This window comes from Eubalaena glacialis, unplaced genomic scaffold, assembly GCF_028564815.1.
Source record: "Eubalaena glacialis isolate mEubGla1 unplaced genomic scaffold, mEubGla1.1.hap2.+ XY scaffold_353, whole genome shotgun sequence".
In the NCBI taxonomy this organism is placed as follows: domain Eukaryota; kingdom Metazoa; phylum Chordata; class Mammalia; order Artiodactyla; family Balaenidae; genus Eubalaena; species Eubalaena glacialis.
Window position 1 is genome coordinate 284,141 of NW_026871306.1, and position 23,030 is coordinate 307,170.

At 62.4% G+C, this 23,030-nt stretch overlaps 13 non-coding genes across 13 annotated transcripts; 7 read left to right on the plus strand and 6 right to left on the minus strand.

Annotated features, from left to right (window-relative positions):
* Window positions 1-4,106: 4,106 nt before the first annotated feature.
* On the minus strand, window positions 4,107-4,177 carry TRNAG-GCC (transfer RNA glycine (anticodon GCC)). The gene has a single exon. It is a non-coding gene; the product is annotated as a tRNA-Gly (tRNA).
* A 1,680-nt stretch (window positions 4,178-5,857) lies between these two features.
* TRNAL-CAG (transfer RNA leucine (anticodon CAG)) lies at window positions 5,858-5,940 on the minus strand. The gene has a single exon. It is a non-coding gene; the product is annotated as a tRNA-Leu (tRNA).
* A 578-nt stretch (window positions 5,941-6,518) lies between these two features.
* TRNAD-GUC (transfer RNA aspartic acid (anticodon GUC)) lies at window positions 6,519-6,590 on the plus strand. The gene has a single exon. It is a non-coding gene; the product is annotated as a tRNA-Asp (tRNA).
* Window positions 6,591-7,435: 845 nt separating this feature from the next.
* On the plus strand, window positions 7,436-7,507 carry TRNAG-UCC (transfer RNA glycine (anticodon UCC)). Its single transcript has one exon. It is a non-coding gene; the product is annotated as a tRNA-Gly (tRNA).
* A 278-nt stretch (window positions 7,508-7,785) lies between these two features.
* TRNAE-CUC (transfer RNA glutamic acid (anticodon CUC)) lies at window positions 7,786-7,857 on the plus strand. The gene has a single exon. It is a non-coding gene; the product is annotated as a tRNA-Glu (tRNA).
* A 4,134-nt stretch (window positions 7,858-11,991) lies between these two features.
* TRNAG-GCC (transfer RNA glycine (anticodon GCC)) lies at window positions 11,992-12,062 on the minus strand. The gene has a single exon. It is a non-coding gene; the product is annotated as a tRNA-Gly (tRNA).
* Window positions 12,063-13,727: 1,665 nt separating this feature from the next.
* TRNAL-CAG (transfer RNA leucine (anticodon CAG)) lies at window positions 13,728-13,810 on the minus strand. Its single transcript has one exon. It is a non-coding gene; the product is annotated as a tRNA-Leu (tRNA).
* A 578-nt stretch (window positions 13,811-14,388) lies between these two features.
* Window positions 14,389-14,460, plus strand: TRNAD-GUC (transfer RNA aspartic acid (anticodon GUC)). The gene has a single exon. It is a non-coding gene; the product is annotated as a tRNA-Asp (tRNA).
* Window positions 14,461-15,289: 829 nt separating this feature from the next.
* TRNAG-UCC (transfer RNA glycine (anticodon UCC)) lies at window positions 15,290-15,361 on the plus strand. The gene has a single exon. It is a non-coding gene; the product is annotated as a tRNA-Gly (tRNA).
* A 278-nt stretch (window positions 15,362-15,639) lies between these two features.
* On the plus strand, window positions 15,640-15,711 carry TRNAE-CUC (transfer RNA glutamic acid (anticodon CUC)). The gene has a single exon. It is a non-coding gene; the product is annotated as a tRNA-Glu (tRNA).
* A 4,134-nt stretch (window positions 15,712-19,845) lies between these two features.
* Window positions 19,846-19,916, minus strand: TRNAG-GCC (transfer RNA glycine (anticodon GCC)). Its single transcript has one exon. It is a non-coding gene; the product is annotated as a tRNA-Gly (tRNA).
* Window positions 19,917-21,589: 1,673 nt separating this feature from the next.
* TRNAL-CAG (transfer RNA leucine (anticodon CAG)) lies at window positions 21,590-21,672 on the minus strand. The gene has a single exon. It is a non-coding gene; the product is annotated as a tRNA-Leu (tRNA).
* Window positions 21,673-22,250: 578 nt separating this feature from the next.
* On the plus strand, window positions 22,251-22,322 carry TRNAD-GUC (transfer RNA aspartic acid (anticodon GUC)). Its single transcript has one exon. It is a non-coding gene; the product is annotated as a tRNA-Asp (tRNA).
* The last annotated feature ends 708 nt before the right edge of the window (window positions 22,323-23,030 follow it).

A 23,030-nucleotide genomic window follows, 5' to 3' on the forward strand; every position in this document is an offset into this window, starting at 1 on the left:
CGTCCACATCCCACTTTTAGGCCACGCTTGCTCCGCGGCCTCGGCGCCCCGACAAGAGCCGCCCGGTGCCCTGCACCTCCAGCCCAAGCCCTGCCAGGCAACCTCCACCCTCCCTCCCCGGCCAAACCTTTTGGCCGCACTGGCGCGCGCCCACTCGAGGCCTTCGACGTCCCGTGTCTTCCTTTTCGGACGCTTGCCTCAGCCCCAAACACGAGTGGCCGGGGCCGCGCCTCTCGCCGCCGTGGCCGTGGCCACGAGCAAACGCCCCCGCCTGTGTCTGGACTCTCCATCAGCACTGCTTTTCCCCCACGGCGACAGCGGCGGCAGCGCCGACGGCGACGGCGGTGTCACACGCGGTGCCTTCTAACAAAGCCGGATCCCCTGTGGAAAGGAGCACCGGTGGGCAGACGGGTGCTTCGCACCACCGCAGCAGGTTTCCTGAACGCCCTTGCCGGTGCCGTGGGGGTGGCTGACAGTGTGGGATGAAGGTGTTTGTGGCCGCGGTCGGTGGCCACCCCACGCGGGTTAGGGAACGGAGCAGAAGGACCCCATGGAGAGAGGGCGGCGGTGGGCCGCGTGCTGGGAGGTGCGAGGAAGGGCCTGGGGTGTCTGGGTGGAGCGCGGGCAGGAGCGGGAGGTGTTGGGCTGGCGGGGACCTGGCCCGGGAGAGCGGCTGGCCACTCAGGCAGGGGCTCAGCAGAAGCTTGGGGGTGGTGGCAGCACCTGGCCCGGCACGTGTGTACGGGTGGGTCAGATCAGGGGCCGGGGTGGGCCTGGAGTAGGAGTGCGTCTGAGGAGCACTGGCGGAAGTGAGACTTCCGGGCAGGACATGTGACAGTCGGGCCTGGGATACAAGGGGAAGGTGGCGGGGAGAGGGGTCCGAGCCGGCAGGCTGGGGGGAAGGGCGGGGTGTGTGAGTGGGCTGTGGGGCGAGGAAGACGGTGGGAGAGGACCCCTTCGCGGTGGGGTGGCGGGTGAGCGCGCCAGACTGGTGTGCTGTGCGGCAAGGTGGTCAGGCTAACCAGTGGGTTGGGACTGGGGGCGGTGGGTAGGAGGCAGGCAAGAGAAGAGCAGAAACAGAGCGCGCCTCAGGGGCTAGGCGGGGTCCGAATGGGGTGGGGGCATTCTACTGCCCCAGAGACATATACATCACCTCTCATCGGGAGAAACCATCCGGTCTCAGGTGTGTGTGGCGGCGGGGGTGGGGGGAGGAGGGGTTGAGGTTGAAAGAGGCCAAAGGAGAGGTCCCCTATGATCCAGCAATCCCACTCCTGGGTACGTACCCGGCAATGACGAAACAAGAGTGCAAAAAGGCACAAGCACCTCCACGTTCACAGCGGCACTATTTGCAGTAGCCAAGACACGGGAAAAAACCCAAGTGCCCGTCAACGGGTGGCTAGTACAAGAAGAGGTGGTATATATGTACTATGGGATATTACTCAGCCATTAATAAAAAAGAATGAAATATTGCCATTTGCCGCAACAAGAATGCTCCCAGAGAATATTACACTTAGTGAAGTAGGTCCGACAGAGAAGCACAAAGATATGTGGAATCTAAAAAGTACTACCAATGAATCTATGTGCAAAACAGAAACAGACTCACAGACCTAGAAGACACAGTGATGGTTACCCGAGGTAAAAAGGAGGGGTGGAGGGATAAATTAGGAGCTCGATGAACAGATACACAGTACTTCATATAAAGGAGATAAGCAACAAGGATTTCCAGAATAACGCAGGGAGTGATAGTCAATATCCTGCAATAACCTGTAGTGGAAATCAATCTGAAACAATATTAGACATGGAAAACAGTATCCCCCTTGCTGTACACCTGAAACTAACTCAATATTGTTAATCAACTCTTCTTCTTAAACCACGAGTACTAGTACTTATAAGTAAGTAAGTAAGTAAATAAATAAAAACAACGACCAAAATAAACAGGAGAAACATGAGCCATCAGATGATCCAGCAATCCCCGTCGTGGGTACACATCCGCCAAAGAGAAAAACTGTTGTTTGAAGAGATCCACGCACCCCCGTGTTTGCAGCAGCACTGTGTGCCGCAGCCAAGACATAGAAAAAACCCATGTGCCCGTCAACAGTTGGCTGACAGGAAAAGATGCGGTATATATGTACTGTGGAATATTACTCAGCCATTTCAGAAAACGAAATATTGCCATTTGCCACAATAAGGATGGTCCTAGAGAACATTACACTTAGCGAAGTAAGTCTGACAGAGAAGCACAAACATACGTGGAATCTAAAACATAATAGAAAAGAAGGTATGTGCAAAAGAGAAACAGACTCACAGACATAGGAAACACACTGATGGTTCCCCGAGGAGAACGGGAGGGGTGGAGGCATAAATTAGGAGCTGCGATGAACAGATACACCGTACTTCATATAAAAGACATAAGCAACAAGGATTTCCAGAATAACACCGGGAATGATATTCAATATCCTGTAGTAAACTGTAATGGAAAGCAATCTGAAACAATATTAGACATGGAAGACAGTATCCGCTTTGCTGTGCACCTGAAACTAACTCAATATCGTTAATCAACTTTTCTTCCAAAATTACAGCTACTAGTTCTTATAAGTAAATGAATAAGTAAATATTAAATGCATAAATAAAAACAACACACTAAATAAATAGGTGGAATACGAGCTCCCATATGATCCAGCCCTCCCCATCGTGGGTACACATCGGCAAAGGAGAGAAACTGTCATTTGCAGAGATCCATGCACCCCCACGTTCACAGCAGCACTACGGGCCACAGCCAAGACATGGACAAAACCCAAGTGCCCATCAACCGATGGCTGGCACAGGAAGACGTGGTACGTATGTACTGTGGAATATTACTCAGCCATACAAAAGAGTGAGATATTGCCATTTGCACCGATAAGGATGGACCTAGAGTATACTCCACTTAGCGACGTAAGTCAGGCAGAGAAGCACAAAGATATGTGGAATCTAAACCGTACTACAAACGGATGTATGTGCCAAAGAGCAACGGACTCACAGACATGGAAAACACACTGTTCGTTACCCAAGGGGAAAGTGTAGGGCAGGGAAGAATCCGGAGCTGCGATTAACAGAGGGGAAATACTATACATAAAGCACAGAAGCAACAAGGATTTGCCGTACAGCACAGGGAACTGTATTCATATGTCGTGATAACGTATAATGGAAAATAACCTGGAAAAGGACATATAACTGAATCACTTGGCTGTACACCTGAAAGTAACCCAGTATTGTAAATCAACCGTACTGCTACGAAAAGGAGACGAAGACGAAGGGGGAAAAAAGGAGGGCAACGGGACAGAGGCAAGGGCAGGATCCTTGACAACGTAGGATTTGGAAAGGATCGGGGGAAAAGTGGGGAGATAGGGGGTGGGATGGGGGTGTCTGTGGGAGTAGGGTGGAGGCTGAGGTGGTGGTGCCGGTGGTGCTGTCCCGAGGGCTGACGCTGTTGGTGGGAGCAGAGGTTCAGGGGAGGGGGTGGTGTTTGTCGTGCTGATGGTGGTGGTGGCAGTAGTGGTGGAGGAGCGGGCCGGTGTTGGAAACGTATTTCTGTCGAGGGTCAGAACATGAATCTAGAGTGCAGTCTGCGATGATAGTGTGGACTTCTTTTTGAACTCCTCGTGCAAGTGGACGCTTTGGGGACTCTCCAGGAAAATGGGATGTATCACTCCCAGAGGTGGCAACTTCCTTGCTCCTGGTTGTGCAAACATAGTATAACTTTCGCAGTGCGGGCAGAGTGAGGCAGAGAGCTTGGAAACGTGGCGAAAGGTGAAGAGGTTGGGCTGTGCGGGTGCCAGTGTGGGGTGTTCCTTACAGCGAGAAGCGTGACACAAGCGGGGTCGGGGTAAGGACGAGAGCAAGGACAAGGAAGGGGTCTGGGCGTAAGAGTGGCTGAGCCCGCAAGGTGTCAGGTCCTGGAGGCGTGGCTCCCGGGTGTGTGTGGGGTGGGGGCGTCTGCGTGGGAAGGACAGGGGCCGGAAGGTGCGGTGGTGAGCGAGCTGTTGCAGGACCGGTGCCTTGAGTGTGGCAGCGGGGAAGCCCAGCTCCGCTGTGGGGCTGCGGGAACCAAAAGGGGACGCTGCGGCTGCATGGGCCGGGAATCGAACCCGGGCCTCCCGCGTGGCAGGCGAGAATTCTACCACTGAACCACCCATGCACCGATGGCCGCCGGCGCCCGGCGCTGCCCCAGCGGCGCTCGCCGCCAACCGCCGGACCCTGGTCACTGCTCGCCCCGTGGGCATGTGCTCCATTTGAGCAGGAGGCCGACGGGCCACCTGAATGAGAGGCTCCGGGCACGCTGGCGACCCCAGGGCGCGAGGCGGTCGGAAGCACCGAGGGACGAGGGACGGAGGGACGCAGGCGTGCTCGGCCCGTCCCGCGCTTTCTCTGCCGTCCACGGCCGCCGCGAGACTGTCGGTGTCGCCAGAGGAAGCCAGGAGCCGAAGCGGCCTGGCCCGCGCCCGAATCCCAGTCAGGGCAGGCGAGGCGTGGCCGCTGCGGCTGAGCGCCGACGTTCCTCTCAGCAGCCGCCCGGCCCCGACGCACAGCCCCTCTGGCGGCTGGCTTTCTTGCTGGTGCGGGGCGTGCGAGGGCGGGCGGGGGCAGGGATCGGAGCTCGGGGCTGTGCAGGGACCGCGAGCGTGGGAGATGGACACCGGGCACCGCCGCCGCCGCCGCCGCCGCCGCCGCCGCCGTCGCCGAGCGGCGCTCAGGCCACAAGACCAAAGGTGTCTGAGCCTCGCTTCTGCGCTCTGGCCCACCCCTCTCCCGCGGGGTCCCGCTCTGCTGCGTTGGTTGTGAGGAGAAGCACTTGGGCAGACTGGCTGCTGGCTCGCGGACAGCCCGGTGAGGGAGGGAGCGCGCCAGGGTGTGGTTGGGTCCGGCCGGAGCAGCGGCTTCCCCGAGGGACTTGCGCTGTGGCGCCGAGGTGGGTGGCCCGGGCTGGGGGCCGGACGTCTGTGGTGGGTGACAGGGCATCCAGGGCTTCCGCTCACTACTCACTGGAGCACCGTTCCCGGGAGCGACTCCTGCGCCAGGCCCCGTGCAGGGAGGGCCCCCTGTTGGCTGGCCAGCAGGAGGCTGGGCTGCACGCGGCCCGGCAGGCAGGCAGGCAGGCAGGCAGGCAGGCAGGCAGGTAGGCAGGTGTGGTCCGGCCAAGGTCCCAAGGCGAAAAAGCACCGAGGGCACGCACCACAGGCCGGCAAGACGGTGTGGCTGTGGAGGGAATGGAATGGGCAGGCGGGCCGTTGGGGCTGGCGGGAAGGACAGGATGTTGGAAAGAGGGAGAGCTGCTGGTGGCGGAAGTGGAAGAAAGGCTGTGAGAGCGAGTCCGCTGTTCACCGGGCCGAAGTCGGAGGGCGGGCCAGGCGTGGACGGGCTTTCCACACGCGGCCGTTCTGCGTGTGGCGGTGGGGGCGGGGTGGAGCGTGGGAGTGGGAGTGGGAGGGAGGGACGAAGGCAGGCAGGCAGGCAGGCAGGCAGGCAGGCAGGCAGGCAGGCAGGAAACCAGCAGCAGCAGCAGCAGCCGCAAGCAGGTGAGGAAAGATGGGCTGCGAAGGACTGAAGGTTTTTCTGGTGGGGGTGCAGGTAGGAGGGGGCTTAGGAGCTGGCCCCTGGGGAGGGCGTTTGTCCGGAAAGCCAGTCGCCGGAGGGTTCCTAGTGCGCCGTTTCTGCCAGGCCCGCGGCCGTGGCTGAGAAGGTCCCGCGTCTGAGAGGCGTGGATGTCCGGGCCGGAGTTTGGAGAGGCCGCAAGAGTGCAGGGCGCGAACGGACTGGAAGGCAGTAAAGCGCTGCCATAGGGCCGGGTGCGTTTGTCGGGCGGGCCAAAAGGCTGGCTTGTCAGGAGTGGGATTCGAACCCACGCCTCCAGGGGAGACTGCGACCTGAACGCAGCGCCTTAGACCGCTCGGCCATCCTGACGGCGGGCCTGGGCGTGCGCGTGGCCGCTGGGCTGGCTGGGACCCGACGCGACGCGAACCCCGGTGCCCTTGGCGGGGCGCGGTGCTCCGCGCCAGGCGCGCGGCCGTCTGGGTGAGCGACAGAACGGGCGCGCGGCGGCCGACGGGGAGCACGGCCAGACGACGCGCCTGGCTGCGCCGCGGTGGCGCCCTCGCCCACCCCTGGCCCCGGACGCAGCCGGGCCGCGTCGGGCCAGCCCCTGCCGCCGACCCCCACCCGCGCGTCTCCTCGCCGGCCATGGCCCGGCGCGCGCCCACCCCCTCCTCGCAGCCTTGCTTTCCGTCTCGGGCCCCCTCCACCCGGCGCGATCCCCGCGTCGGAGGCAGTAGGCAGCGCGCACTCGGAGTTTTCAGGGCCACGCGGGTCCGGGTCCCTGTCGGGGTCGGGGGCTGCTGCTTTGGAGGACGCGGTTGGTGTGGCGTTGGGTCGGGTCGGGTCGGGCACGAGCCGGGCGCCCGTGGTGGGCAGGGGGCCGGAGGGCAGGGGGAGGCGTCGGCAGGCAGCCCGAGAGCGGCCGGGCGCGGGGGCGGTGGCCGCCGTCCTCGTTAGTATAGTGGTGAGTATCCCCGCCTGTCACGCGGGAGACCGGGGTTCGATTCCCCGACGGGGAGGCAACACGCCCTCTTTTGGTGGCTGGCGCCGCTCTCTGTCCTGCCGCCTGGCTCCCAAGGGCCCTTCTTCTCCTCCCTCCGCCCTCCGCCCTCCAGCGAGGCGCAGGGCGCCAGCGCGTGCCCAGCCTGCCCACCCTCGCCCCCCTCCAGCCACCCAGCCCTTCCTCCTCGCCGGGCGCTCAGTCGCCAGGGCCGAGCGACGGCCTCCTCTGGACCCCACAAGCGCCCGATGACATTGCGGCCCGCCCCAAGTGGCTGTCTCAGGGGGCTCCTTGCGTCGCGACGCACAGCTGCGCAGCTATGCACAGCGGCATAGGTGCACAGCTGCCGGGACGGGTGGGAGGCGGATGAGTGCCGTCCCCCTGTCGGTGCGGGGAGTGGCCTGGCCCAGCGCCCGGTGGAGAAGGGCTTTGGCGAGCCGGGGGCTGGAAGACGCGTGCCCCGGGGGCGGGGGCGGGCCGCGGCGTGGAGCGGAGGGCCCTGGAGCAGCAAGGCAGCGAGAGCGCCCCCCTGAGGCGGTCGGGCCGGTGGCCGAGGGCAGCTTCGTAGGGCTGGCGCGGGTGGGGCGCCGGGGAGCCTTGGTGGCGCCTGTGACGTCACAGAGCTGCCGGCCGGCGGGGCGTCGGGGCAGGGCTGCTCCAAGCGGCGGCTGCGGCGGCGGCGGCGGCTGAGGAGGAGGAGGAGGAGGAGGACGAGGAGGAGGACGAGGAAGAGAAAGGGGAGTAGGAGGAGGAAGAGAAGGAGGAGGAGGAGGAGGAGGAGGAGGAGGAGGAGGAAGGCGGCGGCGACGAGAGTGCGCTCGGGCGAGCCCGGTGCCGGCGTCTCGGGGCGGCCCGGGCTGTGCAGCGTTGGTGGTATAGTGGTGAGCATAGCTGCCTTCCAAGCAGTTGACCCGGGTTCGATTCCCGGCCAACGCAGCGGGCTGACCTTTTACCGAGCTCCACGGGCGGCCGGCCGGCCGGGGGCCTGTGAGGGAGAGCTGGGAGCAGGGAGCTAGCTGGCCCCAGCGGCTTTTCTTGTGTGTGCGAGAAGCAGGCGCGCAGTGTTCTGAGGGCGCTGCAAGCAGGAAGGACGGTAGGACACGTGGATTGCCAGGGGCGGCGCGTGGCTGGACTTGGAAAGGCCGGGTCTTGGCGCCAAGGTGGCGCCGAGCGGGTGCTATGGGTCCAGCAGGAGCAGTGGTAGAGCCTGACGCTCCCTGGTGGTCTAGTGGTTAGGATTCGGCGCTCTCACCGCCGCGGCCCGGGTTCGATTCCCGGTCAGGGAAGCCTTTCTTCTGCCTCTCTACCTCCCACCGTCCACATCCCACTTTTAGGCCACGCTTGCTCCGCGGCCTCGGCGCCCCGACAAGAGCCGCCCGGTGCCCTGCACCTCCAGCCCAAGCCCTGCCAGGCAACCTCCACCCTCCCTCCCCGGCCAAACCTTTTGGCCGCACTGGCGCGCGCCCACTCGAGGCCTTCGACGTCCCGTGTCTTCCTTTTCGGACGCTTGCCTCAGCCCCAAACACGAGTGGCCGGGGCCGCGCCTCTCGCCGCCGTGGCCGTGGCCACGAGCAAACGCCCCCGCCTGTGTCTGGACTCTCCATCAGCACTGCTTTTCCCCCACGGCGACAGCGGCGGCAGCGCCGACGGCGACGGCGGTGTCACACGCGGTGCCTTCTAACAAAGCCGGATCCCCTGTGGAAAGGAGCACCGGTGGGCAGACGGGTGCTTCGCACCACCGCAGCAGGTTTCCTGAACGCCCTTGCCGGTGCCGTGGGGGTGGCTGACAGTGTGGGATGAAGGTGTTTGTGGCCGCGGTCGGTGGCCACCCCACGCGGGTTAGGGAACGGAGCAGAAGGACCCCATGGAGAGAGGGCGGCGGTGGGCCGCGTGCTGGGAGGTGCGAGGAAGGGCCTGGGGTGTCTGGGTGGAGCGCGGGCAGGAGCGGGAGGTGTTGGGCTGGCGGGGACCTGGCCCGGGAGAGCGGCTGGCCACTCAGGCAGGGGCTCAGCAGAAGCTTGGGGGTGGTGGCAGCACCTGGCCCGGCACGTGTGTACGGGTGGGTCAGATCAGGGGCCGGGGTGGGCCTGGAGTAGGAGTGCGTCTGAGGAGCACTGGCGGAAGTGAGACTTCCGGGCAGGACATGTGACAGTCGGGCCTGGGATACAAGGGGAAGGTGGCGGGGAGAGGGGTCCGAGCCGGCAGGCTGGGGGGAAGGGCGGGGTGTGTGAGTGGGCTGTGGGGCGAGGAAGACGGTGGGAGAGGACCCCTTCGCGGTGGGGTGGCGGGTGAGCGCGCCAGACTGGTGTGCTGTGCGGCAAGGTGGTCAGGCTAACCAGTGGGTTGGGACTGGGGGCGGTGGGTAGGAGGCAGGCAAGAGAAGAGCAGAAACGGAGCGCGCCTCAGGGGCTAGGCGGGGTCCGAATGGGGTGGGGGCATTCTACTGCCCCAGAGACATATACATCACCTCTCATCGGGAGAAACCATCCGGTCTCAGGTGTGTGTGGCGGCGGGGGTGGGGGGAGGAGGGGTTGAGGTTGAAAGAGGCCAAAGGAGAGGTCCCCTATGATCCAGCAATCCCACTCCTGGGTACGTACCCGGCAATGACGAAACAAGAGTGCAAAAAGGCACAAGCACCTCCACGTTCACAGCGGCACTATTTGCAGTAGCCAAGACACGGGAAAAAACCCAAGTGCCCGTCAACGGGTGGCTAGTACAAGAAGAGGTGGTATATATGTACTATGGGATATTACTCAGCCATTAATAAAAAAGAATGAAATATTGCCATTTGCCGCAACAAGAATGCTCCCAGAGAATATTACACTTAGTGAAGTAGGTCCGACAGAGAAGCACAAAGATATGTGGAATCTAAAAAGTACTACCAATGAATCTATGTGCAAAACAGAAACAGACTCACAGACCTAGAAGACACAGTGATGGTTACCCGAGGTAAAAAGGAGGGGTGGAGGGATAAATTAGGAGCTCGATGAACAGATACACAGTACTTCATATAAAGGAGATAAGCAACAAGGATTTCCAGAATAACGCAGGGAGTGATAGTCAATATCCTGCAATAACCTGTAGTGGAAATCAATCTGAAACAATATTAGACATGGAAAACAGTATCCCCCTTGCTGTACACCTGAAACTAACTCAATATTGTTAATCAACTCTTCTTCTTAAACCACGAGTACTAGTACTTATAAGTAAGTAAGTAAGTAAATAAATAAAAACAACGACCAAAATAAACAGGAGAAACATGAGCCATCAGATGATCCAGCAATCCCCGTCGTGGGTACACATCCGCCAAAGAGAAAAACTGTTGTTTGAAGAGATCCACGCACCCCCGTGTTTGCAGCAGCACTGTGTGCCGCAGCCAAGACATAGAAAAAACCCATGTGCCCGTCAACAGTTGGCTGACAGGAAAAGATGCGGTATATATGTACTGTGGAATATTACTCAGCCATTTCAGAAAACGAAATATTGCCATTTGCCACAATAAGGATGGTCCTAGAGAACATTACACTTAGCGAAGTAAGTCTGACAGAGAAGCACAAACATACGTGGAATCTAAAACATAATAGAAAAGAAGGTATGTGCAAAAGAGAAACAGACTCACAGACATAGGAAACACACTGATGGTTCCCCGAGGAGAACGGGAGGGGTGGAGGCATAAATTAGGAGCTGCGATGAACAGATACACCGTACTTCATATAAAAGACATAAGCAACAAGGATTTCCAGAATAACACCGGGAATGATATTCAATATCCTGTAGTAAACTGTAATGGAAAGCAATCTGAAACAATATTAGACATGGAAGACAGTATCCGCTTTGCTGTGCACCTGAAACTAACTCAATATCGTTAATCAACTTTTCTTCCAAAATTACAGCTACTAGTTCTTATAAGTAAATGAATAAGTAAATATTAAATGCATAAATAAAAACAACACACTAAATAAATAGGTGGAATACGAGCTCCCATATGATCCAGCCCTCCCCATCGTGGGTACACATCGGCAAAGGAGAGAAACTGTCATTTGCAGAGATCCATGCACCCCCACGTTCACAGCAGCACTACGGGCCACAGCCAAGACATGGACAAAACCCAAGTGCCCATCAACCGATGGCTGGCACAGGAAGACGTGGTACGTATGTACTGTGGAATATTACTCAGCCATACAAAAGAGTGAGATATTGCCATTTGCACCGATAAGGATGGACCTAGAGTATACTCCACTTAGCGACGTAAGTCAGGCAGAGAAGCACAAAGATATGTGGAATCTAAACCGTACTACAAACGGATGTATGTGCCAAAGAGCAACGGACTCACAGACATGGAAAACACACTGTTCGTTACCCAAGGGGAAAGTGTAGGGCAGGGAAGAATCCGGAGCTGCGATTAACAGAGGGGAAATACTATACATAAAGCACAGAAGCAACAAGGATTTGCCGTACAGCACAGGGAACTGTATTCATATGTCGTGATAACGTATAATGGAAAATAACCTGGAAAAGGACATATAACTGAATCACTTGGCTGTACACCTGAAAGTAACCCAGTATTGTAAATCAACCGTACTGCTACGAAAAGGAGACGAAGACGAAGGGGGAAAAAAGGAGGGCAACGGGACAGAGGCAAGGGCAGGATCCTTGACAACGTAGGATTTGGAAAGGATCGGGGGAAAAGTGGGGAGATAGGGGGTGGGATGGGGGTGTCTGTGGGAGTAGGGTGGAGGCTGAGGTGGTGGTGCCGGTGGTGCTGTCCCGAGGGCTGACGCTGTTGGTGGGAGCAGAGGTTCAGGGGAGGGGGTGGTGTTTGTCGTGCTGATGGTGGTGGTGGCAGTAGTGGTGGAGGAGCGGGCCGGTGTTGGAAACGTATTTCTGTCGAGGGTCAGAACATGAATCTAGAGTGCAGTCTGCGATGATAGTGTGGACTTCTTTTTGAACTCCTCGTGCAAGTGGACGCTTTGGGGACTCTCCAGGAAAATGGGATGTATCACTCCCAGAGGTGGCAACTTCCTTGCTCCTGGTTGTGCAAACATAGTATAACTTTCGCAGTGCGGGCAGAGTGAGGCAGAGAGCTTGGAAACGTGGCGAAAGGTGAAGAGGTTGGGCTGTGCGGGTGCCAGTGTGGGGTGTTCCTTACAGCGAGAAGCGTGACACAAGCGGGGTCGGGGTAAGGACGAGAGCAAGGACAAGGAAGGGGTCTGGGCGTAAGAGTGGCTGAGCCCGCAAGGTGTCAGGTCCTGGAGGCGTGGCTCCCGGGTGTGTGTGGGGTGGGGGCGTCTGCGTGGGAAGGACAGGGGCCGGAAGGTGCGGTGGTGAGCGAGCTGTTGCAGGACCGGTGCCTTGAGTGTGGCAGCGGGGAAGCCCAGCTCCGCTGTGGGGCTGCGGGAACCAAAAGGGGACGCTGCGGCTGCATGGGCCGGGAATCGAACCCGGGCCTCCCGCGTGGCAGGCGAGAATTCTACCACTGAACCACCCATGCACCGATGGCCGCCGGCGCCCGGCGCTGCCCCAGCGGCGCTCGCCGCCAACCGCCGGACCCTGGTCACTGCTCGCCCCGTGGGCATGTGCTCCATTTGAGCAGGAGGCCGACGGGCCACCTGAATGAGAGGCTCCGGGCACGCTGGCGACCCCAGGGCGCGAGGCGGTCGGAAGCACCGAGGGACGAGGGACGGAGGGACGCAGGCGTGCTCGGCCCGTCCCGCGCTTTCTCTGCCGTCCACGGCCGCCGCGAGACTGTCGGTGTCGCCAGAGGAAGCCAGGAGCCGAAGCGGCCTGGCCCGCGCCCGAATCCCAGTCAGGGCAGGCGAGGCGTGGCCGCTGCGGCTGAGCGCCGACGTTCCTCTCAGCAGCCGCCCGGCCCCGACGCACAGCCCCTCTGGCGGCTGGCTTTCTTGCTGGTGCGGGGCGTGCGAGGGCGGGCGGGGGCAGGGATCGGAGCTCGGGGCTGTGCAGGGACCGCGAGCGTGGGAGATGGACACCGGGCACCGCCGCCGCCGCCGCCGCCGCCGCCGCCGCCGTCGCCGAGCGGCGCTCAGGCCACAAGACCAAAGGTGTCTGAGCCTCGCTTCTGCGCTCTGGCCCACCCCTCTCCCGCGGGGTCCCGCTCTGCTGCGTTGGTTGTGAGGAGAAGCACTTGGGCAGACTGGCTGCTGGCTCGCGGACAGCCCGGTGAGGGAGGGAGCGCGCCAGGGTGTGGTTGGGTCCGGCCGGAGCAGCGGCTTCCCCGAGGGACTTGCGCTGTGGCGCCGAGGTGGGTGGCCCGGGCTGGGGGCCGGACGTCTGTGGTGGGTGACAGGGCATCCAGGGCTTCCGCTCACTACTCACTGGAGCACCGTTCCCGGGAGCGACTCCTGCGCCAGGCCCCGTGCAGGGAGGGCCCCCTGTTGGCTGGCCAGCAGGAGGCTGGGCTGCACGCGGCCCGGCAGGCAGGCAGGCAGGCAGGCAGGTAGGCAGGTGTGGTCCGGCCAAGGTCCCAAGGCGAAAAAGCACCGAGGGCACGCACCACAGGCCGGCAAGACGGTGTGGCTGTGGAGGGAATGGAATGGGCAGGCGGGCCGTTGGGGCTGGCGGGAAGGACAGGATGTTGGAAAGAGGGAGAGCTGCTGGTGGCGGAAGTGGAAGAAAGGCTGTGAGAGCGAGTCCGCTGTTCACCGGGCCGAAGTCGGAGGGCGGGCCAGGCGTGGACGGGCTTTCCACACGCGGCCGTTCTGCGTGTGGCGGTGGGGGCGGGGTGGAGCGTGGGAGTGGGAGTGGGAGGGAGGGACGAAGGCAGGCAGGCAGGCAGGCAGGCAGGCAGGCAGGCAGGCAGGAAAACCAGCAGCAGCAGCAGCAGCCGCAAGCAGGTGAGGAAAGATGGGCTGCGAAGGACTGAAGGTTTTTCTGGTGGGGGTGCAGGTAGGAGGGGGCTTAGGAGCTGGCCCCTGGGGAGGGCGTTTGTCCGGAAAGCCAGTCGCCGGAGGGTTCCTAGTGCGCCGTTTCTGCCAGGCCCGCGGCCGTGGCTGAGAAGGTCCCGCGTCTGAGAGGCGTGGATGTCCGGGCCGGAGTTTGGAGAGGCCGCAAGAGTGCAGGGCGCGAACGGACTGGAAGGCAGTAAAGCGCTGCCATAGGGCCGGGTGCGTTTGTCGGGCGGGCCAAAAGGCTGGCTTGTCAGGAGTGGGATTCGAACCCACGCCTCCAGGGGAGACTGCGACCTGAACGCAGCGCCTTAGACCGCTCGGCCATCCTGACGGCGGGCCTGGGCGTGCGCGTGGCCGCTGGGCTGGCTGGGACCCGACGCGACGCGAACCCCGGTGCCCTTGGCGGGGCGCGGTGCTCCGCGCCAGGCGCGCGGCCGTCTGGGTGAGCGACAGAACGGGCGCGCGGCGGCCGACGGGGAGCACGGCCAGACGACGCGCCTGGCTGCGCCGCGGTGGCGCCCTCGCCCACCCCTGGCCCCGGACGCAGCCGGGCCGCGTCGGGCCAGCCCCTGCCGCCGACCCCCACCCGCGCGTCTCCTCGCCGGCCATGGCCCGGCGCGCGCCCACCCCCTCCTCGCAGCCTTGCTTTCCGTCTCGGGCCCCCTCCACCCGGCGCGATCCCCGCGTCGGAGGCAGTAGGCAGCGCGCACTCGGAGTTTTCAGGGCCACGCGGGTCCGGGTCCCTGTCGGGGTCGGGGGCTGCTGCTTTGGAGGACGCGGTTGGTGTGGCGTTGGGTCGGGTCGGGTCGGGCACGAGCCGGGCGCCCGTGGTGGGCAGGGGGCCGGAGGGCAGGGGGAGGCGTCGGCAGGCAGCCCGAGAGCGGCCGGGCGCGGGGGCGGTGGCCGCCGTCCTCGTTAGTATAGTGGTGAGTATCCCCGCCTGTCACGCGGGAGACCGGGGTTCGATTCCCCGACGGGGAGGCAACACGCCCTCTTTTGGTGGCTGGCGCCGCTCTCTGTCCTGCCGCCTGGCTCCCAAGGGCCCTTCTTCTCCTCCCTCCGCCCTCCGCCCTCCAGCGAGGCGCAGGGCGCCAGCGCGTGCCCAGCCTGCCCACCCTCGCCCCCCTGCAGCCACCCAGCCCTTCCTCCTCGCCGGGCGCTCAGTCGCCAGGGCCGAGCGACGGCCTCCTCTGGACCCCACAAGCGCCCGATGACATTGCGGCCCGCCCCAAGTGGCTGTCTCAGGGGGCTCCTTGCGTCGCGACGCACAGCTGCGCAGCTATGCACAGCGGCATAGGTGCACAGCTGCCGGGACGGGTGGGAGGCGGATGAGTGCCGTCCCCCTGTCGGTGCGGGGAGTGGCCTGGCCCAGCGCCCGGTGGAGAAGGGCTTTGGCGAGCCGGGGGCTGGAAGACGCGTGCCCCGGGGGCGGGGGCGGGCCGCGGCGTGGAGCGGAGGGCCCTGGAGCAGCAAGGCAGCGAGAGCGCCCCCCTGAGGCGGTCGGGCCGGTGGCCGAGGGCAGCTTCGTAGGGCTGGCGCGGGTGGGGCGCCGGGGAGCCTTGGTGGCGCCTGTGACGTCACAGAGCTGCCGGCCGGCGGGGCGTCGGGGCAGGGCTGCTCCAAGCGGCGGCTGCGGCGGCGGCGGCTGAGGAGGAGGAGGAGGAGGACGAGGAGGAGGACGAGGAAGAGAAAGGGGAGTAGGAGGAGGAAGAGAAGGAGGAGGAGGAGGAGGAGGAGGAGAAGGCGGCGGCGACGAGAGTGCGCTCGGGCGAGCCCGGTGCCGGCGTCTCGGGGCGGCCCGGGCTGTGCAGCGTTGGTGGTATAGTGGTGAGCATAGCTGCCTTCCAAGCAGTTGACCCGGGTTCGATTCCCGGCCAACGCAGCGGGCTGACCTTTTACCGAGCTCCACGGGCGGCCGGCCGGCCGGGGGCCTGTGAGGGAGAGCTGGGAGCAGGGAGCTAGCTGGCCCCAGCGGCTTTTCTTGTGTGTGCGAGAAGCAGGCGCGCAGTGTTCTGAGGGCGCTGCAAGCAGGAAGGACGGTAGGACACGTGGATTGCCAGGGGCGGCGCGTGGCTGGACTTGGAAAGGCCGGGTCTTGGCGCCAAGGTGGCGCCGAGCGGGTGCTATGGGTCCAGCAGGAGCAGTGGTAGAGCCTGACGCTCCCTGGTGGTCTAGTGGTTAGGATTCGGCGCTCTCACCGCCGCGGCCCGGGTTCGATTCCCGGTCAGGGAAGCCTTTCTTCTGCCTCTCTACCTCCCACCGTCCACATCCCACTTTTAGGCCACGCTTGCTCCGCGGCCTCGGCGCCCCGACAAGAGCCGCCCGGTGCCCTGCACCTCCAGCCCAAGCCCTGCCAGGCAACCTCCACCCTCCCTCCCCGGCCAAACCTTTTGGCCGCACTGGCACGCGCCCACTCGAGGCCTTCGACGTCCCGTGTCTTCCTTTTCGGACGCTTGCCTCAGCCCCAAACACGAGTGGCCGGGGCCGCGCCTCTCGCCGCCGTGGCCGTGGCCACGAGCAAACGCCCCCGCCTGTGTCTGGACTCTCCATCAGCACTGCTTTTCCCCCACGGCGACAGCGGCGGCAGCGCCGACGGCGACGGCGGTGTCACACGCGGTGCCTTCTAACAAAGCCGGATCCCCTGTGGAAAGGAGCACCGGTGGGCAGACGGGTGCTTCGCACCACCGCAGCAGGTTTCCTGAACGCCCTTGCCGGTGCCGTGGGGGTGGCTGACAGTGTGGGATGAAGGTGTTTGTGGCCGCGGTCGGTGGCCACCCCACGCGGGTTAGGGAACGGAGCAGAAGGACCCCATGGAGAGAGGGCGGCGGTGGGCCGCGTGCTGGGAGGTGCGAGGAAGGGCCTGGGGTGTCTGGGTGGAGCGCGGGCAGGAGCGGGAGGTGTTGGGCTGGCGGGGACCTGGCCCGGGAGAGCGGCTGGCCACTCAGGCAGGGGCTCAGCAGAAGCTTGGGGGTGGTGGCAGCACCTGGCCCGGCACGTGTGTACGGGTGGGTCAGATCAGGGGCCGGGGTGGGCCTGGAGTAGGAGTGCGTCTGAGGAGCACTGGCGGAAGTGAGACTTCCGGGCAGGACATGTGACAGTCGGGCCTGGGATACAAGGGGAAGGTGGCGGGGAGAGGGGTCCGAGCCGGCAGGCTGGGGGGAAGGGCGGGGTGTGTGAGTGGGCTGTGGGGCGAGGAAGACGGTGGGAGAGGACCCCTTCGCGGTGGGGTGGCGGGTGAGCGCGCCAGACTGGTGTGCTGTGCGGCAAGGTGGTCAGGCTAACCAGTGGGTTGGGACTGGGGGCGGTGGGTAGGAGGCAGGCAAGAGAAGAGCAGAAACGGAGCGCGCCTCAGGGGCTAGGCGGGGTCCGAATGGGGTGGGGGCATTCTACTGCCCCAGAAACATATACATCACCTCTCATCGGGAGAAACCATCCGGTCTCAGGTGTGTGTGGCGGCGGGGGTGGGGGGAGGAGGGGTTGAGGTTGAAAGAGGCCAAAGGAGAGGTCCCCTATGATCCAGCAATCCCACTCCTGGGTACGTACCCGGCAATGACGAAACAAGAGTGCAAAAAGGCACAAGCACCTCCACGTTCACAGCGGCACTATTTGCAGTAGCCAAGACACGGGAAAAAACCCAAGTGCCCGTCAACGGGTGGCTAGCACAAGAAGAGGTGGTATATATGTACTATGGGATATTACTCAGCCATTAATAAAAAAGAATGAAATATTGCCATTTGCCGCAACAAGAATGCTCCCAGAGAATATTACACTTAGTGAAGTAGGTCCGACAGAGAAGCACAAAGATATGTGGAATCTAAAAAGTACTACCAATGAATCTATGTGCAAAACAGAAACAGACTCACAGACCTAGAAGACACAGTGATGGTTACCCGAGGTAAAAAGGAGGGGTGGAGGGATAAATTAGGAGCTCGATGAACAGATACACAGTACTTCATATAAAGGAGATAAGCAACAAGGATTTCCAGAATAACGCAGGGAGTGATAGTCAATATCCTGCAATAACCTGTAGTGGAAATCAATCTGAAACAATATTAGACATGGAAAACAGTATCCCCCTTGCTGTACACCTGAAACTAACTCAATATTGTTAATCAACTCTTCTTCTTAAACCACGAGTACTAGTACTTATAAGTAAGTAAGTAAGTAAATAAATAAAAACAACGACCAAAATAAACAGGAGAAACATGAGCCATCAGATGATCCAGCAATCCCCGTCGTGGGTACACATCCGCCAAAGAGAAAAACTGTTGTTTGAAGAGATCCACGCACCCCCGTGTTTGCAGCAGCACTGTGTGCCGCAGCCAAGACATAGAAAAAACCCATGTGCCCGTCAACAGTTGGCTGACAGGAAGAGATGCGGTATATATGTACTGTGGAATATTACTCAGCCATTTCAGAAAACGAAATATTGCCATTTGCCACAATAAGGATGGTCCTAGAGAACATTACACTTAGCGAAGTAAGTCTGACAGAGAAGCACAAACATACGTGGAATCTAAAACATAATAGAAAAGAAGGTATGTGCAAAAGAGAAACAGACTCACAGACATAGGAAACACACTGATGGTTCCCCGAGGAGAACGGGAGGGGTGGAGGCATAAATTAGGAGCTGCGATGAACAGATACACCGTACTTCATATAAAAGACATAAGCAACAAGGATTTCCAGAATAACACCGGGAATGATATTCAATATCCTGTAGTAAACTGTAATGGAAAGCAATCTGAAACAATATTAGACATGGAAGACAGTATCCGCTTTGCTGTGCACCTGAAACTAACTCAATATCGTTAATCAACTTTTCTTCCAAAATTACAGCTACTAGTTCTTATAAGTAAATGAATAAGTAAATATTAAATGCATAAATAAAAACAACACACTAAATAAATAGGTGGAATACGAGCTCCCATATGATCCAGCCCTCCCCATCGTGGGTACACATCGGCAAAGGAGAGAAACTGTCATTTGCAGAGATCCATGCACCCCCACGTTCACAGCAGCACTACGGGCCACAGCCAAGACATGGACAAAACCCAAGTGCCCATCAACCGATGGCTGGCACAGGAAGACGTGGTACGTATGTACTGTGGAATATTACTCAGCCATACAAAAGAGTGAGATATTGCCATTTGCACCGATAAGGATGGACCTAGAGTATACTCCACTTAGCGACGTAAGTCAGGCAGAGAAGCACAAAGATATGTGGAATCTAAACCGTACTACAAACGGATGTATGTGCCAAAGAGCAACGGACTCACAGACATGGAAAACACACTGTTCGTTACCCAAGGGGAAAGTGTAGGGCAGGGAAGAATCCGGAGCTGCGATTAACAGAGGGGAAATACTATACATAAAGCACAGAAGCAACAAGGATTTGCCGTACAGCACAGGGAACTGTATTCATATGTCGTGATAACGTATAATGGAAAATAACCTGGAAAAGGACATATAACTGAATCACTTGGCTGTACACCTGAAAGTAACCCAGTATTGTAAATCAACCGTACTGCTACGAAAAGGAGACGAAGACGAAGGGGGAAAAAAGGAGGGCAACGGGACAGAGGCAAGGGCAGGATCCTTGACAACGTAGGATTTGGAAAGGATCGGGGGAAAAGTGGGGAGATAGGGGGTAGGATGGGGGTGTCTGTGGGAGTAGGGTGGAGGCTGAGGTGGTGGTGCCGGTGGTGCTGTCCCGAGGGCTGACGCTGTTGGTGGGAGCAGAGGTTCAGGGGAGGGGGTGGTGTTTGTCGTGCTGATGGTGGTGGTGGCAGTAGTGGTGGAGGAGCGGGCCGGTGTTGGAAACGTATTTCTGTCGAGGGTCAGAACATGAATCTAGAGTGCAGTCTGCGATGATAGTGTGGACTTCTTTTTGAACTCCTCGTGCAAGTGGACGCTTTGGGGACTCTCCAGGAAAATGGGATGTATCACTCCCAGAGGTGGCAACTTCCTTGCTCCTGGTTGTGCAAACATAGTATAACTTTCGCAGTGCGGGCAGAGTGAGGCAGAGAGCTTGGAAACGTGGCGAAAGGTGAAGAGGTTGGGCTGTGCGGGTGCCAGTGTGGGGTGTTCCTTACAGCGAGAAGCGTGACACAAGCGGGGTCGGGGTAAGGACGAGAGCAAGGACAAGGAAGGGGTCTGGGCGTAAGAGTGGCTGAGCCCGCAAGGTGTCAGGTCCTGGAGGCGTGGCTCCCGGGTGTGTGTGGGGTGGGGGCGTCTGCGTGGGAAGGACAGGGGCCGGAAGGTGCGGTGGTGAGCGAGCTGTTGCAGGACCGGTGCCTTGAGTGTGGCAGCGGGGAAGCCCAGCTCCGCTGTGGGGCTGCGGGAACCAAAAGGGGACGCTGCGGCTGCATGGGCCGGGAATCGAACCCGGGCCTCCCGCGTGGCAGGCGAGAATTCTACCACTGAACCACCCATGCACCGATGGCCGCCGGCGCCCGGCGCTGCCCCAGCGGCGCTCGCCGCCAACCGCCGGACCCTGGTCACTGCTCGCCCCGTGGGCATGTGCTCCATTTGAGCAGGAGGCCGACGGGCCACCTGAATGAGAGGCTCCGGGCACGCTGGCGACCCCAGGGCGCGAGGCGGTCGGAAGCACCGAGGGACGAGGGACGGAGGGACGCAGGCGTGCTCGGCCCGTCCCGCGCTTTCTCTGCCGTCCACGGCCGCCGCGAGACTGTCGGTGTCGCCAGAGGAAGCCAGGAGCCGAAGCGGCCTGGCCCGCGCCCGAATCCCAGTCAGGGCAGGCGAGGCGTGGCCGCTGCGGCTGAGCGCCGACGTTCCTCTCAGCAGCCGCCCGGCCCCGACGCACAGCCCCTCTGGCGGCTGGCTTTCTTGCTGGTGCGGGGCGTGCGAGGGCGGGCGGGGGCAGGGATCGGAGCTCGGGGCTGTGCAGGGACCGCGAGCGTGGGAGATGGACACCGGGCACCGCCGCCGCCGCCGCCGCCGCCGCCGCCGCCGTCGCCGAGCGGCGCTCAGGCCACAGGACCAAAGGTGTCTGAGCCTCGCTTCTGCGCTCTGGCCCACCCCTCTCCCGCGGGGTCCCGCTCTGCTGCGTTGGTTGTGAGGAGAAGCACTTGGGCAGACTGGCTGCTGGCTCGCGGACAGCCCGGTGAGGGAGGGAGCGCGCCAGGGTGTGGTTGGGTCCGGCCGGAGCAGCGGCTTCCCCGAGGGACTTGCGCTGTGGCGCCGAGGTGGGTGGCCCGGGCTGGGGGCCGGACGTCTGTGGTGGGTGACAGGGCATCCAGGGCTTCCGCTCACTACTCACTGGAGCACCGTTCCCGGGAGCGACTCCTGCGCCAGGCCCCGTGCAGGGAGGGCCCCCTGTTGGCTGGCCAGCAGGAGGCTGGGCTGCACGCGGCCCGGCAGGCAGGCAGGCAGGCAGGCAGGCAGGCAGGCAGGTAGGCAGGTGTGGTCCGGCCAAGGTCCCAAGGCGAAAAAGCACCGAGGGCACGCACCACAGGCCGGCAAGACGGTGTGGCTGTGGAGGGAATGGAATGGGCAGGCGGGCCGTTGGGGCTGGCGGGAAGGACAGGATGTTGGAAAGAGGGAGAGCTGCTGGTGGCGGAAGTGGAAGAAAGGCTGTGAGAGCGAGTCCGCTGTTCACCGGGCCGAAGTCGGAGGGCGGGCCAGGCGTGGACGGGCTTTCCACACGCGGCCGTTCTGCGTGTGGCGGTGGGGGCGGGGTGGAGCGTGGGAGTGGGAGTGGGAGGGAGGGACGAAGGCAGGCAGGCAGGCAGGCAGGCAGGCAGGCAGGCAGGAAAACCAGCAGCAGCAGCAGCAGCCGCAAGCAGGTGAGGAAAGATGGGCTGCGAAGGACTGAAGGTTTTTCTGGTGGGGGTGCAGGTAGGAGGGGGCTTAGGAGCTGGCCCCTGGGGAGGGCGTTTGTCCGGAAAGCCAGTCGCCGGAGGGTTCCTAGTGCGCCGTTTCTGCCAGGCCCGCGGCCGTGGCTGAGAAGGTCCCGCGTCTGAGAGGCGTGGATGTCCGGGCCGGAGTTTGGAGAGGCCGCAAGAGTGCAGGGCGCGAACGGACTGGAAGGCAGTAAAGCGCTGCCATAGGGCCGGGTGCGTTTGTCGGGCGGGCCAAAAGGCTGGCTTGTCAGGAGTGGGATTCGAACCCACGCCTCCAGGGGAGACTGCGACCTGAACGCAGCGCCTTAGACCGCTCGGCCATCCTGACGGCGGGCCTGGGCGTGCGCGTGGCCGCTGGGCTGGCTGGGACCCGACGCGACGCGAACCCCGGTGCCCTTGGCGGGGCGCGGTGCTCCGCGCCAGGCGCGCGGCCGTCTGGGTGAGCGACAGAACGGGCGCGCGGCGGCCGACGGGGAGCACGGCCAGACGACGCGCCTGGCTGCGCCGCGGTGGCGCCCTCGCCCACCCCTGGCCCCGGACGCAGCCGGGCCGCGTCGGGCCAGCCCCTGCCGCCGACCCCCACCCGCGCGTCTCCTCGCCGGCCATGGCCCGGCGCGCGCCCACCCCCTCCTCGCAGCCTTGCTTTCCGTCTCGGGCCCCCTCCACCCGGCGCGATCCCCGCGTCGGAGGCAGTAGGCAGCGCGCACTCGGAGTTTTCAGGGCCACGCGGGTCCGGGTCCCTGTCGGGGTCGGGGGCTGCTGCTTTGGAGGACGCGGTTGGTGTGGCGTTGGGTCGGGTCGGGTCGGGCACGAGCCGGGCGCCCGTGGTGGGCAGGGGGCCGGAGGGCAGGGGGAGGCGTCGGCAGGCAGCCCGAGAGCGGCCGGGCGCGGGGGCGGTGGCCGCCGTCCTCGTTAGTATAGTGGTGAGTATCCCCGCCTGTCACGCGGGAGACCGGGGTTCGATTCCCCGACGGGGAGGCAACACGCCCTCTTTTGGTGGCTGGCGCCGCTCTCTGTCCTGCCGCCTGGCTCCCAAGGGCCCTTCTTCTCCTCCCTCCGCCCTCCGCCCTCCAGCGAGGCGCAGGGCGCCAGCGCGTGCCCAGCCTGCCCACCCTCGCCCCCCTGCAGCCACCCAGCCCTTCCTCCTCGCCGGGCGCTCAGTCGCCAGGGCCGAGCGACGGCCTCCTCTGGACCCCACAAGCGCCCGATGACATTGCGGCCCGCCCCAAGTGGCTGTCTCAGGGGGCTCCTTGCGTCGCGACGCACAGCTGCGCAGCTATGCACAGCGGCATAGGTGCACAGCTGCCGGGACGGGTGGGAGGCGGATGAGTGCCGTCCCCCTGTCGGTGCGGGGAGTGGCCTGGCCCAGCGCCCGGTGGAGAAGGGCTTTGGCGAGCCGGGGGCTGGAAGACGCGTGCCCCGGGGGCGGGGGCGGGCCGCGGCGTGGAGCGGAGGGCCCTGGAGCAGCAAGGCAGCGAGAGCGCCCCCCTGAGGCGGTCGGGCCGGTGGCCGAGGGCAGCTTCGTAGGGCTGGCGCGGGTGGGGCGCCGGGGAGCCTTGGTGGCGCCTGTGACGTCACAGAGCTGCCGGCCGGCGGGGCGTCGGGGCAGGGCTGCTCCAAGCGGCGGCTGCGGCGGCGGCGGCGGCTGAGGAGGAGGAGGAGGAGGAGGAGGAGGACGAGGAGGAG